Source organism: Ixodes scapularis, unplaced genomic scaffold, assembly GCF_016920785.2.
Source record: "Ixodes scapularis isolate PalLabHiFi unplaced genomic scaffold, ASM1692078v2 PGA_scaffold0__279_contigs__length_252992795, whole genome shotgun sequence".
NCBI lineage: Eukaryota > Metazoa > Arthropoda > Arachnida > Ixodida > Ixodidae > Ixodes > Ixodes scapularis.
In genome coordinates, this window is record NW_024609835.1 from 138250773 (window position 1) to 138266347 (window position 15575).

A 15575-nucleotide genomic window follows, 5' to 3' on the forward strand; every position below is an offset into this window, starting at 1 on the left:
AAGTCAATATTTTCTTTGGAATTTACGTTAAAACGAAATAAGGGGTACAAAAAAAAAAAAAAAAGCCTCAAAAGCATCGGAAGGAAGCATCCCATTGTGCGTGTTCTTTTGTGTCCGTATGCCCGTCTCATATGCGTATATAAAACGGCTAGACTTTTACGGGAATGATGCAAAAACGGAAGGTAGCCAGTGCACGATAAAATGAAATGATTTTCGTTGGAGCGCCCGACGGTCTTGTGTGCGAAAATATTCCCTAAAAGGGAGCATTTGAACACTCCTCTCCTCTATTTTTCTTCATCATCTCCATCTTTCTCTCTCTCCCTCTCTCTTTTGCGCTGTGTTCTATTATAGGAAGGAATGAATAATAGATAAATATCTTTTATGTGGTTCTTGTATAAAGGCGTGTTCTAAGGGGTCTGGATAGATGATCCGGGGGAGCAGCTTGTTTTCATGGACGAATTGCGGCAGAGAATCTCGGTAATGTTGCAAATAAAAGCAAGGTGGAATGAAAAACAAAACTGCATGGGCAGGTAGAAAATTCTAAAGCCTGTTTCTGCCGTGTTCTCTCAGGCACAGAAAGGGCATCGTTGCATGTATTTGTACTTGCAGCGCTGCAACTTGCTGTTTAACTGGCACATTAAAGCATGACGTAATGTTTAAGTTGATATACATGTGCTACTCGTCATTAACCAAGGTGTATTTGTTAAGAAACAAGGCTGACCTATTTTTTTTTTATAAATGTTGCTAAGAATTTGATCACCAGCAGACCAGGTGACGTCGTGCTGATGATATTTAGGTGAACCACGTATCGTCTAAAGTGTTCTCTTTCGCAATCACAGAAAACTTGCATCTAGAATTTAGTTACATGATATTTTTGTTTACAATTCGAGAATGTGTGACGTAACTTGCTGATTACCGTTCGCACCCGTCAGTCAAAAACCCAGTTGAAAAATAATGTTCGCTAAAGCCATTCTGAACAGGGGAAAAAATACATAAGTACAGCGTGGTTGATTAAAATCAGTTGTCGAGTGTAAAGACTCATCGATGAAATAACGTAGCTCTGCTACTCAACATACGATTGCGTTGGCTCAGAAACCCCTAGCTTAAACCAACTCCCGTCGATTTCGATATGAACGGGCGTTCTTCGGTAATGCATTCGTGTAAACTTTCGATTGCATGGTGCGCGTACAATACCTATTCTAGCAGTCCCGCTGCACTGACCAAATAGCGCCTTTACAGTCAAGACAACAGTGGCTAGACACACTGACGTCTCACTGACTAACGTTCCACAGACCCCATATTTTCTGACGACATTGTCTCGAAGCTGGCCCGCCTATTTCGAAAGTTATTAAAGGGACCGTGAAATTAATTCTAGGCTGGAATAAATTATTTTATATTGGGATTTTACTAATTGCGTATCGTTTGAGGGTTAATCGAAAACTAGTATACGAGAGAAGTGAGCCAAAGGCCTGCTTTTTGGTAAAAAAAACTTTTTTTAAATACAGAAAACTATTTCTTGTTTCCTTTCGAAAGCTCTCCACCTTTTCACCGTGATACATCCGCAGTATCCAAGCGCATCCGTAGAACCCAGCTCACGTATTGGACAAGAGCAGAGCGTCAGTCGGACGTGTGGGCTCGTCCAGAGTCAATCCATCGACGAATATTTGGACTCGCGTTCCTGGACAATGAGTGTCGTGATTGCACTTATTATCGTTGGTAAATGACAAGTTTCATAGTGTGCTTAAGAAGCACGGTGGAAACTTGCAGTGATCTTATTCCGAAACCAACACCGTCAATGTTTACAACTTGGGACTACTAATATTGACGTTGATGAAAGCAAAATCAATCAGACTGGCCACTCCACGTCGGGAATTAGGCTTGGAGGGCTGTCGCTGTAGATTAACATTTATCGACGATTGCATCAGACGCAAAGAACACGGACCGCTAAACCCGACAACCCTCAGACGGCTGGGAGAACTTCCGGTTCCGGCGAAATACTACGTCACAAGCTCTTGATTTTTCATGTCGCTTTTCATTTGAGAAGGTAAGAGAAGGAGGAACAAGATTAAAAACCTTTTCATGGTCCCTTTAACTTAAAAAGCGAAGTGCTTAGAAGGTAGAAGATCGACGGTCGTGCTGAGTCGAGTTCTTGCTCGGGGCAAATCAGTGCAACCTCAAGTGCTCCCCTTTCAGGAACTCGCTCTGGTCTCCTTGTTTCCTGCCCGCGTTGGCAGGGACCAGCGTCAATCGAACATGGCGTCTCACCGATAGCAGCGTCGAAGCGCGGGAGAGGACCGAAAGGGAAATCTCGGGGGGAAGTGGAAAGAACGACAGAAAGAAAAACCCAAGGAGCAAAGCCCCACAACGAGAGAAGGAGAGATAGAGGGCGAGCGACTCGGAATAAAGATGAAATCGAGAAAAATAAAGAAGCGAGCGAAAGAGAAAGAAAGCTGGCGAGTGGAGCGACCGAAGGAATTGCCCCTGAGGAATGCTTGCCCAGGTGAGCTTCATTGATTTTCCCGACGCGGCGGGATCGGAAGAGCATAAAGAGCGGGAGGGAGCGAGGTCTGCGAGCGGCTGCCGGCCCCGGGTCGATACTTCCCCCTCGCCCTCGGGTCTTTGTTCCCCCGTCCACCCGGCAGCCCGGAGACGTCCGTGCGGGGTACCCTCGCACCTAGGCGGGGTCTTCCGAGCAGAGTTCCTCCGCTAGACTCCTTTTCTCTCGCACGCCGGGAGCCGCTGGCAGACGGCGGCCTAGAAAGACGAATTTGGAGCGAGCAGCCCCGAGCTTGGGCGCGAGCATAAACGGAAGCCCAGCATTAGCGCGGGCCGGTAATATATGGCCCGAGTGAATGGGCCGGCGAACGCGGAGCGCCGGCTTTGCCCGTGTCGAGGAGGCTGTGCGACGAGCTGTCAGCGGGTTTTTGCTAATGCGCCGGTATTTGGGAGGCCGCGCTTATTGGCGAAGACACCTGCGCCGCCCGTCCGCCGTCAGCTTCTGGTTTGCTAGCGTGTCTGGGTACTGACCAGGTCAGCTGCAGCGCGGCTTTCGAAGCGCTGCAATAATTGCGCGGAGCTACGTGAATGAAATATTCGCTGGAGAAAGGGGTAATGTTTGTAGATTGCTGTCGTGGGTTCCATCGGCAGCTTTGACTCGAGGTACATGGTAGTTCTAACGCGTAAACACGACTTCTTTTTTTTTTCTTCTTTTTTTTCATGAGTCTTGTCTACTTTTTGTTCTCACTTTTAGTGTCTTGTTTCTGTTTTCTTTATAGAAGGGTAAAAACGGGGGCACTATTCCAATACTGTAATATCCCCGTCAGACTGGTTAATTTAGTGCACATCAAGCGAGTGCACTTCAGCTCGCTGAGTATTACTTCCGGTGCCTTGGTGCCACACAGGACAACTTTGTGCCACTGGGAAATCATGGCAATGACAACAGGTGTCCCATCAAAAAACGTACAAAAAACGTTTTTGTTATTTTTTATTGCAAAATTTAATTAGTTATCGCAGAGCACCCGTTCTCCACCGAAATCTATCGCTAGCGGTTCGCTCCAGATACCAAAGTTTTAGGACTAACCGGTATCTTATTCAAAAGTTATGTGTTTTTGTTTTGTTTTCTACTTGGAAATTGGAGGCCGTCTGAGGTCTTGAATACATGGAGCTGAATGTTGCCAGTTGCAGAAAAACGAGTTGCATGTTTTCATTGAACTTGAAAAAAAAAAAAGACTTATAGCATTTCAATGAGATAACGGTTAGTTCTAAAACTTTGACATCTGGTTTGGGCCGCTAGCGCTACATTTGGGCTGAGAACGAGCGTTCGGTAATGCGTAATTAATGTTTGCTTAAAAAAAAAAAACTTTTTTTTTTGAAAGGGTACACGTGTGCAATAAAAAGTTATAAGCTTAAATTTCTCAGTAATATTTTGTTCTTGTTAATCGAGACACGTTACAGAACAATGTGACATTAATTACCGATCTGTAAACCAATTCGATGATTATCATCGATCATCAAAAGCCAAGACCAAGAGTAAGCAGAACCAACCTTGTCATTCCGCTCCGTCTGATGGAGATACGTGAGGAGCCCCTGATACTGCTTTATTAGATCGTGAGGATCGTGGTGTCTCCAACAGTTACATGCTGAAACTGAGGTAGGCCGTGCCGTTCTCTGCTAACCAAGACGGAATTGGAATGACTGGCGTAGACGTCATTTTCTATTGGTTCACCGTAGCGCAAATCTTTATACATTTAAGACTAAACTGTAGGGCTAATACCCTATGTCATGTTCCTCCGAGGGGACGAGGGCAGGTCGAAAGACGAAGCGACACATAAGTAGACGAACGAAAATTAATTTACTCACAAGCACACACAAAAAAAAAAAAAGAAAAACAGAACAGGAAAAAAAATTATGAGCAGAAGCGAAAGAAAAAAAAAGTGATTAAATGGCTACAGTCACTACAGTCAGTCTCGGTCGTCTTTAAATGGGAGCTGAGAACACTCACAGTCTCGAGCGTTGATCTTGCTTGGGACGAAAGCAGGCTTTGTTCTTCGATGTCATGGGTGTGGCCCCAAGCATGCTAGGAGCTCTGGGTCACCCAGCATCGGTTCGATGGTGTTGACCAACCGAATGTTGCGAATGTTGGAACAGGAATGCTGCGAGGCCGCCCCTTCGTGTCCGTCTTCGAGCTAAAAAGTCAATGCTCCGAGCTTCTTGTGCGAGCAGCAAGCACGACGTCGCTCCGGCTCGATGGTGGCGAAAAGACCTGAAGCGAAGCCAGGGTTCATTAGGTGCGAAGCCTGGTCTGCCGGGAGCGTTGGCGGGTCAACTTCCGCCCTTCAGGTTCAGTCGTCGAATGTCATCTTTCCCCGCGAGCTTATCCTTTTCCTTTGTCCTCGAGCTTTTTCCCCTTCTTCACCTTCCGATTTAACCGTCTCTTCAGGAACGTGACACTCCCCCCTTCTTCAAGAGCCTCACTTCCTCAGGCGGAGAAACGTCAAAGTTCTGACGAGATGTGCGTCACGTCGTTGACGTCGCTTGTCTTCCTGACAACGCTCACCACACACGTACGCATAATAACATCAACGCACACATAAAAACAAAATGAGACCCCACGCACCAGTCTTACACTGTTCATAACACTTGTTCAGGCTCAGTAGTTTATCCTTTGAAAGTTTCGGCCAGACGTCTGCTTCTGGAAACCTTTTGGTAACTTTTCTTTAACTTTGTTCCAAATGGACTCAAAGCTCCCTGGTAAATTATATAGGCTAGTCACGACTCCTCACGCGCGACTCATAAAGTCAGCCCCCACGTTGTCACTACCCTTAATATATTCTACATGAAAACTTTGATCTTGTAGCGTCATACTCCATCTCATCACTCGACTGTTGGTGTGCTTGGCTTTGTTCAGAAATTCCAAAAGCTGATGGTCGGTCTGGACTCGGAACGTCCTATTATACAAAAACAACTTGAACCTCGCAACGGCCCATACTAGAGCCAAACATTCCTTTTCCACCGTTGCGAACTTCCGTTCTGCATTACTAAGCTTTCTGCTTGCATACGCTACTGGATGTAGCGTGCCATCTTTTTATTGAAGCCAGACTGCACCCACGCTTTCATCAGAGGCCTCAGTTCTTAGTACGAACTCTTTTTCTGGGTTCGGGGCTAATAAGATGGGTGACTGCCTCAATCTACACTTCAACTGCTCGAAAGCCTCCTCCTGCTTTGGCCCCCACTCAACCTCATTCCGCGATCCCTTCTTAGTTAGCTCCACTAGTGGTGCAGCCAGACGAGCATAGTTCTCTACAAATTCTCGATAGAACCCCGTAAGACCGAGGAACATTCTGACTTGTCTTCTTGTTCGAGGCCTCGAAACATCTTGGATTCTTTCTATTATTTTAGGGTCCGGCGATCTATTGCCCACTCCGATGTCGTGCCCTAGGAAGCTGATTTTCAAGAATCCTATTTCACACCTCATCGGCTTGATCGTGATGTTGGCCTCTCGCAAGCGTTGAAAGATATAGCTAAGACGCTCCATATCTTCCCTCCACGAACTCGTAGCAACTAGGACGCCATCTATGCAGTGATGCGCGTCTGGGATTCCGTCCAACGACTTTCGCATCCGCTTCGTGAATTTAGCTGAAGCAGTTTTTATTCCAAAGGGCATAAAGTTGAATTGGAAGAGCCCGCTCGTTGATGAGAACGCTGTCTTTTCTTTTGCGCTCTCCTCCATAGGAATTTGTCAATAACCTTTGGCCACATCCATTGAGAAAAAGCGCTTCTGCCCCGTTTTGGCAAATGTGACGTCGATCCTCGGTATAGGCTCTGCATCGGGTTTAATGACATTATTCAATCTCCTGTTGTCCATGCAAAATCTATTTGATCCGTCCTTCTTCACGATCACCACCGGTCCATTGTATGGTGACGAGCAACTCTTGATTACTCCTAGCGCCTGCAACTCTGAGGTCTCTTGCTCGACCACCTCTTGAACTGAAAGTGGCAGTGGGTATTGTTTTATGTATACCAGGCGCGTCGTGGTGACCTCTAGGTCGCATGTCAAGAGATTTGTTCTTCCCGGCACATCGGAGAAGATCTCACTGAAGTTTTCAATCAGCGCACGCACTTCGGCACTTTTTTTCGCGTCCAAACTCTTGCTTACATTAACGTCCTTCCATCCTTGTTGCTTCGTCTAGCTCGGTGTGGGAACCACTCCGGCGTCTTTGAAGCTTAATAATAAAAATAATGCCTTTATTTTCTTTCATCAGGTGATGACGGGTTGGTCGGGGAAAAAAGCCGCGAAAACAGCTTGACGGGTCCCCGACCTCCTACAGTGGCAGAAACATAACAGCTCAAACAAACAAACAAAAAAAAAAGCTGCTACAGAAACAGCCCTGGCAGGACAGATTGTCACAAAAACCTTTCCACTGTGCGGTTAATCTACATAGTAATTTCAAAGCTCATTCATGGAGAGCAGGTCCAGTTGAAAGTTACGAATAATAAAGCTGTTAAGTATATGTGGTAAAGTATATTTTAACATTTGCAAGCCATAGTTAGTTCCTAAGAGGTACCATCCTCCAATATTCAGCGTGCCGTGTAGGATAGGTTGCAACATTTCTAGTTAACATCGCGAGAGTCGTCAGGAATAGTGAGTTTCGTTTTTGATCTCTTTTAAAACCAGCGTCAACCTGTAACTGTACAAGTTATATATGGTTATGACAGCGTATTTTTTTAACAAACCAGCAGTATGAAAGTTGAAGCTCTACTAGAGCTTCATCTTTGATCAAAGCTGCGACATGACAGGCAGTCTGCTGTTGTCAAATCGTCTCCCTCTCCTCGTACTTTTTTAGCATGTTGACGTGAAAGACCTTCGTCTTCCCTCCCACGTCCAACTCGTAATCGACCTCGTTCTTTCTTTCCGTCACTACGAAGGGCCCTTTCCATTGCATAATCATCTTGTTGGCATTTGTTGGCAGAAACATCAAAGCCAAGTCGCCTGGTCTCATCTTGCGGTTTGAGCTCATTCTGTCGTAGTAACCTTTAAATTTAGCTTTGGCTTCGTCCAGGAATTTGTGCGCCAGCTCGCACGTTCTCTCCAGTTTTTCCCTTAGCTCAAGCATATAGCTGTACGACGTCTTCACCTTGCACCCTTCTGCCGTAGAGTAGTTCGAATGGTGAAAACCTAAGACTCGACTGCGGCACCTCTCTGTATGCAAACAGCAGCGCTGGAGGGTACTTGTCCCAATCTTTTGGTTGCTCTTGGCACGTCCTCTTTAGCATTTGCTTGATAGTGCCGTTACACCTTTCCACTATAGCCCGTTGCACATGGGGTAGTAGGGTGTGGTGGGCAGGTGTTTCATCGATAACAAGCGACGGACTTGTTTCATGAGGTCAGATGTAAAGTTAGCCCCGCAGTCGCTGAGTATCGCTGTCGGTACCCCATAGAGTGTAAACATTTCTACTAACGCTTCGGCCACCTGATGAGATCCGATGCTTTGCAAAACTCTCTCGTTGCCATGTCTACCATGGTCAAGATGTACCTGTTTCCGGCGCTTGGCATTGGTGCGATAGGTCCAATAATGTCGATTGCCACTTTCTAGAATGGCGTCTCAACCGTGGGCATATTCCCCAATGGCGCCCTGCCCACTTTGCCTTTTGGCACCGTGCGCTGACAGGCGTCGCATGATCGGACGTACCTTTTGATATCGCTTTGCATCCCGGGCCAGAAAACCTCTTCTGTGACCAGGCTTAGCGTTCTTGATTCCTTGGTGCCCGGACATTATCCCATCATGCGCGAGCGTTATCACTGCCGGTCTGAACTTCTTCGGGAGTACCAGTTGAGTTGTCTTTCTCCCCGACGAGCACTCAACAGATCTGTGTAACAGGTCGTTTTTCACGACGAACTGCAACTTTGTCGTAGTCTTAGGCTTTCTCGTGATTTGCCCAACCACATCAAAACACCTATTTAGTGTGTCATCTTCTCTTTGCTCTCTAGCGAGGGCTTCTAGAGTTGTATCGATCATTGATACCTGCGGTACCTTCAGGCATGTCTCTTTTTATTTTTTCTCCACTTCGCGTGACGCTCGTACCGCGAACGGCAGCAACTTCCGCTATAATCACGTGACATGACTCCTCATTGTTCTTGACTGAGCCGGACCCTCCGTGAACATCAGACCACCAGTCGGACCGTCGACACAGCTCGACCCGGTCTTCTGGGCTCTCAGGTGCCACTTCATTTGCCTTTTCCGAATCCGGGCCTGGATCGTCCGCATTTTGAACTTGCCGAATGTTCCCAAGCACCAGATCATACAATGGATTATCGATACACTTCGCTAGAAACGTACCTGTGTAGAACGGCGTCTGGACCAAAATTTTCGCTTCAGGTAGATACTTGGCCGTGCAGCACCAATAAAAAGACGGCACTCGACTCTCCGGTGAATTTGTCGAGAGGAACCAAGTCCTTCCTGATCACCACAGTGTTACAGCCGGTGTCCCTGAGTGCCTTTATTCGTCGGTTTCCGAGTCGTCCCTCAACCACAAGCATTTTATCTACTAAGAGCTTTGGAAGATTCCCAAAGGCAGCGTTCACCAGCGATACCTTATATCCGCTCCTCAGAGGGGCGAGGGAGTCATCTGGCTCGTCCCAATCTGCTGGTGGCTTTGTCCACAGGCAAGAGGCCTGGTGTCCTCCGTGCGTTCCTACCTTGCACCGATTAGCCCTTTTACCCGTTCATCCACAGTTCCAGCACGTTGGTGCTTTACTTGCGTGAGCCTTACTCCGACAATTTTGTGCCTTATGTCCCACTTTCCCACAAAGAAAGCAGCGGCTACTTCTCCTGGCCTCGCCTTTATCATTATTAGCTGGATCTCCTGCACTCAGTTTCTCTCCAGTCTCTTTTTTCTGTTTTCCATTTGTGCTCGATTGCACTTGCGCCTCTAAAAAGAGGTCAGCTTTCGCTGCCACTTCATCCAAAGTTCGGCAGTTTCTCTCTTTAAGGAATACAACTAGCTTGCTTGAGCAGGTCCCAAGGTACTGTTCCACCAGAACAGTGTCTCATAGCGCTTCCAATGTCTTTTCGATCTCTGACACATCAACCCACCAGTCAAAGTAACCTGCTAGCCTTGCAGCGAACTGCCTCCTAGTTTCACCCTCCTCGGGTTTAGCATCCCGAAATATCTCATGGTATTCCTCCTTTGTGTACTTAAATCTCTGGAGCAGAGACAGTTTTACTTTAGGATAGTTCAACGCGTCCGTGGGTGTCATGCGACCAACCACCGTGAGCGCTTCTCCTGTCAGACACAGGAGGTCCTGAGGCCACCCCAAACCTGTCGCCGTGCGCTCAGAACGCTGCAGGTATGCATTGAGGTCGTCTCTCCGCTCGTTGAACTGCGGGATCAACTTGTGAGGACCCCCTCGAAAATTTGGAGTAACGTATTTAAAAAAAAGTTACTTAGAAGTCCGTATCCACAAGTGTGGGTACAGCGCTTACTTCCTCTCAATACGCGGAATGCAGATCGGTGGAAAATTCCTCTAGGGCCTTTTGCTTTCGGCTTTGGGTTTGAAATACCGAACTTGATATGTAATTGTCATATTTTCTTATGTCAAAGACCTATGCAGTGCATATACATATGTATGATTTTGTATCTGACGCTTAGGAATATTGTGCACGTACGGCCTATTCCGTAAGATAACATGCATTTCGTAGCGTGTAAGGCTTAAAACAAGTTAGTCATGTGTGTAGGTTTCATTTCTATTTTCAGTGATTCATGCCGGGTTACTTAGACTTTTTCTCTTGACTTAAGTTTCTCGCTTGTTCTCGCTTCTCGCTTGAAATAACACTAAATTAGCCCGCCTGACAGAGGTATAAGGATTCATAAAAGAGAGAAGATATTAAAATAGACCAGAGACATGTGGCACTGTGGCGAGCATTTTGATGAGCTTTCTGGTAGCTGTATGACGAACGAAATACCGGATGTATTCTAAGATTCTAGTGGAAAACTCAGGATTAGTTAGAGTCTCATCTTGTTCGTGCGTACGGAAGCACATTGTCATAACTCTAAGCCGTCGTCAAATTGCGAGTGTCATGGCTGTGTGGAGAGCGGTGTGCCTAGGTTGAGTAAGCAGACACAAAGTACGGAACCGCGGCGCTGTCTAGCGATATAATTATTTGTGGTTGGCACAGAGCATTGTCCATCGCAGGCAGCAGTACACAAGGGTATGCTTGGGATCGTGCAGCCTTGTGCATCCTTGTCCTCTATTTTCATTCAGTGTTCTTTCGTTCCCGTACGTGGAGCGGCAAAGCTCAGCGCTTTGCCGCTCCATCTCAATGTAAATGAGTAAGGCGATTAGTGGCATTTCTTACGCCTCTCTACGCATGAAGCAAACTGACACCACATTCTGCTTAAAGGCCATTCCCACACTTGCGTCCAGCAAAAGGGAGTGCAAATACAACGGCTCGTGACGTACGGGTTGCTATGGCAACAGCTGAGTCGGCTCCAACAAAACCGGTTTTTACCCCGTTTTGTTGGAGCCGACGCAGCTCTTGCCGTAGCAACTCGTATAAGGATTAACGTCGCAAGCCCGCCCCGGTCGCACTCGGTCAGACTCACGCAAGTCTGTGAACCAAGTGTAAGATTCGATTTGCACTATACTTTCAAGGCACCCGGCCACTGGTGTGCATTGGGCGGCACCGGAGCTTGTTTTTTGTTTTAATTAGATGTCTTACTGGTGAATGCTAAATTTTACAGCTTATAAGGTATTGTCCCGGATGTGCACATTACAGCACACTACACTGCGTTTCACATTTAGCACATTTAGTGCACAATGCTCTGAAAGCTTCTGGCGCAAAACTTAGTCTTGATTTACCGTTTGAATTTCATGTACTCTTGTAAAAATGAGAGCTGAATAAAGCAACGTTTACGCGCCGGTAGCTTTCGCAACGTTGTGTACTAAGTGTGGATCGGAGTAATGAAACTTCGATTGCAACTTTCCAATTATAAAAATGGCAACAAAGGAAAAAATAAAACGGCGATCCTTTGCTTGCGTTAACGGTGTCGCGTTTTGTACGTAAGCATAAAAACTAACATAATCAGAATGTATCTAAAAAGTCGTACAATATTATAAAGCTTTTTTTTTTTTTCAGGGAAAAATATATGTTGCATTTCCCGATGGAACGAAGAAAGACCAATAGGACTTCTAACATATCTGTAAAAGACCACCTTCACCTACATGTTTATTAAGCAGGCTAACATAGCTTTGTTGCGGTTTTTTGCGTCATTATTAAACGACAGCATAACAAGTTTAGAAAAAACTTATTTAGCAAGTTTTTACATATTCCTACTCACGAATCACATCTTCAGTATCCCGACATCAGCACAAACTGCAATCGAGTGGCAACGCTTCAGGATCCAGTTTTGTTCAATTTACTACTGAAATCCAAAAGCCGACTGGAAAAGAGAGCAACAGAAATCATGATTCTCATTTGACCGCAGTCAAGAACCGGTTTAAAAGACTTGGTTCGGGATGTTACAACTGCGCTTTATGTACAGCGTACGGATTGCAAAATTGTCGAAGTCTGGTATTCAAGGTTCACTCAGTTGTGCACAAAGCATCCGAGTGAAACACAATAATACTTAAAAGAACAAACGAGCTGGTGATGATTCATGGTAATAAAACCCGAGACTGTGTTCCTGAGTCTCGGGTTTTATTACCATGAGTAAAACAAGCACAAAATGTTTTACGCATAACAACTAATTCGGACTAATTGCGTCAAAATCGTGAGGAAGATCAAAATGAAAGGCTTGAGGTTTTGTAAACTATGATTATACAAAATCTTCAGTGTACAAAATTTCGAAACCAAAATGACGTTTGGTCGCGTTTTGGCTCATGGAATGGGCTGTTCGTTTTTGACTTCTTCATTTTTGGTGAGGCGGTCTAACTTCCTAACTTCCCTGGTGACAAGCAGCTTTAAAGAGACGTTTCTTGAACAGATTCTGAGATTTTTGTTACCCACACACCAATTAAACAAGTGCTGCTCTTCGCAACGCCACCAGATGCTGCGCCGGTGCTTGACGGCATTGAAAAATAATGTTTTTCTATTTAAATACGCAATAACAATAATACAATTGTAAGGGGCCTGTGGAGATAAGTACGATTGATAAGTGAATGGTGTACACAGCGCCAGAGATGCTTATATTAGCGAGGAACGTTTTCAATACGATGGTGCTCCATAGCGATCTTAGCGCGACTGGTTCAGAACGACCCTTTCGAAGCGTTGAAGATTTGAATGAACCGAAATGGCAATTGCCATGGCAACTGAGAGCGATTAGCCAATCACCTTGCGAGGTTTGGTCGTCTGTATGTTAGTATCAGTTTGTGCCGGCTAGCAGGTTTGCAGGAAATGGCGGTACTTACCGATCATTGAGTGACTTTAGGTTAAATTAAAAGGTTTCTGAATTTAAAGAAGTTAACCTGGCAAGTTTTTTCTCGTTGACAAGGCAGTAAAAAATATTCGCATTAGAAATTCGTGTTCTCGGCCCGCTGCCGCTATACCTCGCTTCGTCTTAGGTCCAAACACAGCCGACGCTACGGGATAATGGGACCAACCAGACAACGTCCAAAGCGCTTTAATATGGTGTTCATCATGTTTCTGTACGTGTTTTATTATCGCTCAACCAATCATAAACAAAGGCCCAATAACTCTCGTTTTTGACACTTATACATAATGTTTCTTTTTAAGCTTAACACATTTGTTTTAAAAAAAAGCCGTGAAAGCTACACTAATGCGGTTTTTAAAGATGAGCAATACGGCGAAATGGACACAATATAGAGGGCCAATCGCCACCATAAGTCGTGTAATTAACTAAAGTTTTTTAATTATTCATTTTATTTGTGAGAATAGACATATGGATCCAATTAGAAACTTGCTGAGCGTCGTGAAAAACCACTACGGCAATAATTTTTAGAAATACTTTAAGCGCATGAGAAGTGCAGTAGTGCGCTTAAGGTACCACTGGTGCAAGAGGTGCAAGGTTGAGCCTACGATAAGAGACGTAAAAAGGGCGCGAGCGCGTTATCGCACCGCTATCCTTGCTCCTGCAGCACGAGTGGTAACTTTAGCGCACTACTGCGCTGCTCAGGCGCTCTAAGTCTTTCTGATGTTGACTAATTTATTGGTTTTCGATGACGCTCAGCAAGTTTCTAATTGGAACCATATGTCTATTTTAACTCATTAAAAAGTTAACTAACAAATTTAGAATAATTACTGACTCATTGTTACGATTAGCCTCCTATAATATGTTCCCCTAGTCGTATAACTCACCTGCACAAACTGCATGGGTGTAGCTTTCACGTTTTCTTAAAGAAATATGTTAAGCTTAATAAAAAAAGTATATATATATAGGCATCACTGAGTAGAAGTTAGAGAAACGTTATTTTCCACGCGTTATTGTAATCTCGAATTTATACTGCCAATTCCAAAAGGTCAAACTCTAACCAGGAGGCTTAGCATATTACGTGCGGCGTGCAAAGCCTGATTTGCGGATACGGGGATTTAACCAGTTCGGCTACATAACCAGAAAACGTTAAAAAAAAAATCCGAAAGTTTCTTTTTTTTTTATGCATGCCCACATACCGCACAGAATTTTAATATAACATAGGTTTGTTCTTTCTCACAGGAGATTTGTGAAACGTTACGTAAAACGCGTTTTAAGTAGAATTCTTTATATTAAATTCCTTTAATCTGTTCCAATTTTGATACGAAATAATATTAAAGAAAATACAAAACGTTGCTCTGCACCAGTTAATCAAACTGCTTCATCGTTTGTTCTGCAAAAAGCGCAGAGGCCACAGAAGATCCACCTCCGTGAAATTGAAGGCGACACTTACAAAACTAAGAAAGTACAGCTATAGCTTCCGATCTCGGGAGGATCTTATCAAAGGCCGTATTTTTTTATTATGTGACCTTTTTATTTACACGTTTTATATTTCTCGCTCGATGTCGTTAATACTGTAAAGCCCGCGGTGTCTCTTCTGATGCAGCTTGTCGTGAAAGAAATACCAATCTGGTCTTGGCACAGTCCAATCAGACCATAAGCGTTGAAACGCTTTTAATATTTTTTTGTACTATTTCAAATACAACTCCAGCGCTGTAAAGGAAGCGAGTACTAATCCTCCAAGATCCTTGAACTATGACCACTTCCTGCGGAGCTAATTTTTTGCGAACTATCGAAATTTCCCGAAGGGGAATATTAATAGGAATTCAGAATGGACGACGACTCCGGCGCCACTTTCTTCGCACGAGCGACCCTCGCTTTTGAAGAATCGCCTCATTAACAAAATATATCTCATCAAAAAAAGAAAGCGACGCCTTCCTGACTCTGAGTATAGCGCACGGCTGAAGCAAGTAGAACATCCAAGTGGGGCAAAGTGGGACGAGAGGTTAACGTTCTCTTCAAGTTCCTCTATTCTTTCTTTCTCCCCTGGTTCGAAGTGTTTCATATATTTATATTATGAGGAGCGATATTGCTAACGACAGTTGCGATCATTCGTGCGTGTAATTACATCGGGGCGATTCATTCATTTATACCATTATACCACGTAATTGAACTATCATTTCTTTTTATCCGCTCAAAAGTCGCGCAGCTCCACAAATGAAAAAGAGATCGCCGAGCACGTCAAGAGAGATCTCAAGTACGGGCCAAAGGATCCGCTAAATTTTTGTATTGATTTTTTTGCTGTGTTTGTGGGTCTGTGTTTTGTTATCGCGTTCTAGTCGAGCAAAATAATTTATGTGGCCTCGTGTGGGGTGAGCTGTTTAAAACGTAAACGAGCAGAACTTTTTTTTCCCCCTGGACGTCAATGTATTTGTAAACCACGGTTCCTCTACGCTCCAATCTGGACGTGTTCGGAACCACAAAGCGGCGTTAGAAAATGTAAGTGTGCATCTTAGCAACGCTTAAAAAACGGGAAATGTTTTCTTTTGTTTTGTCTTATTTTCACGGAAGTATTTGTTTTAATTAGCTACCGTCCAAGCTTTTATATAGGATTATCTGCTTTACTAACATGCGAAGAAAACACCACC

The 15575-nt window shown here is 44.7% G+C and overlaps 1 pseudogene; it reads right to left on the bottom strand.

The window, feature by feature from the left end:
* Positions 1 to 7310: 7310 nt before the first annotated feature.
* LOC115327056 overlaps positions 7311 to 15575 on the bottom strand; it is a 28440-nt pseudogene continuing 20175 nt past the window's right edge.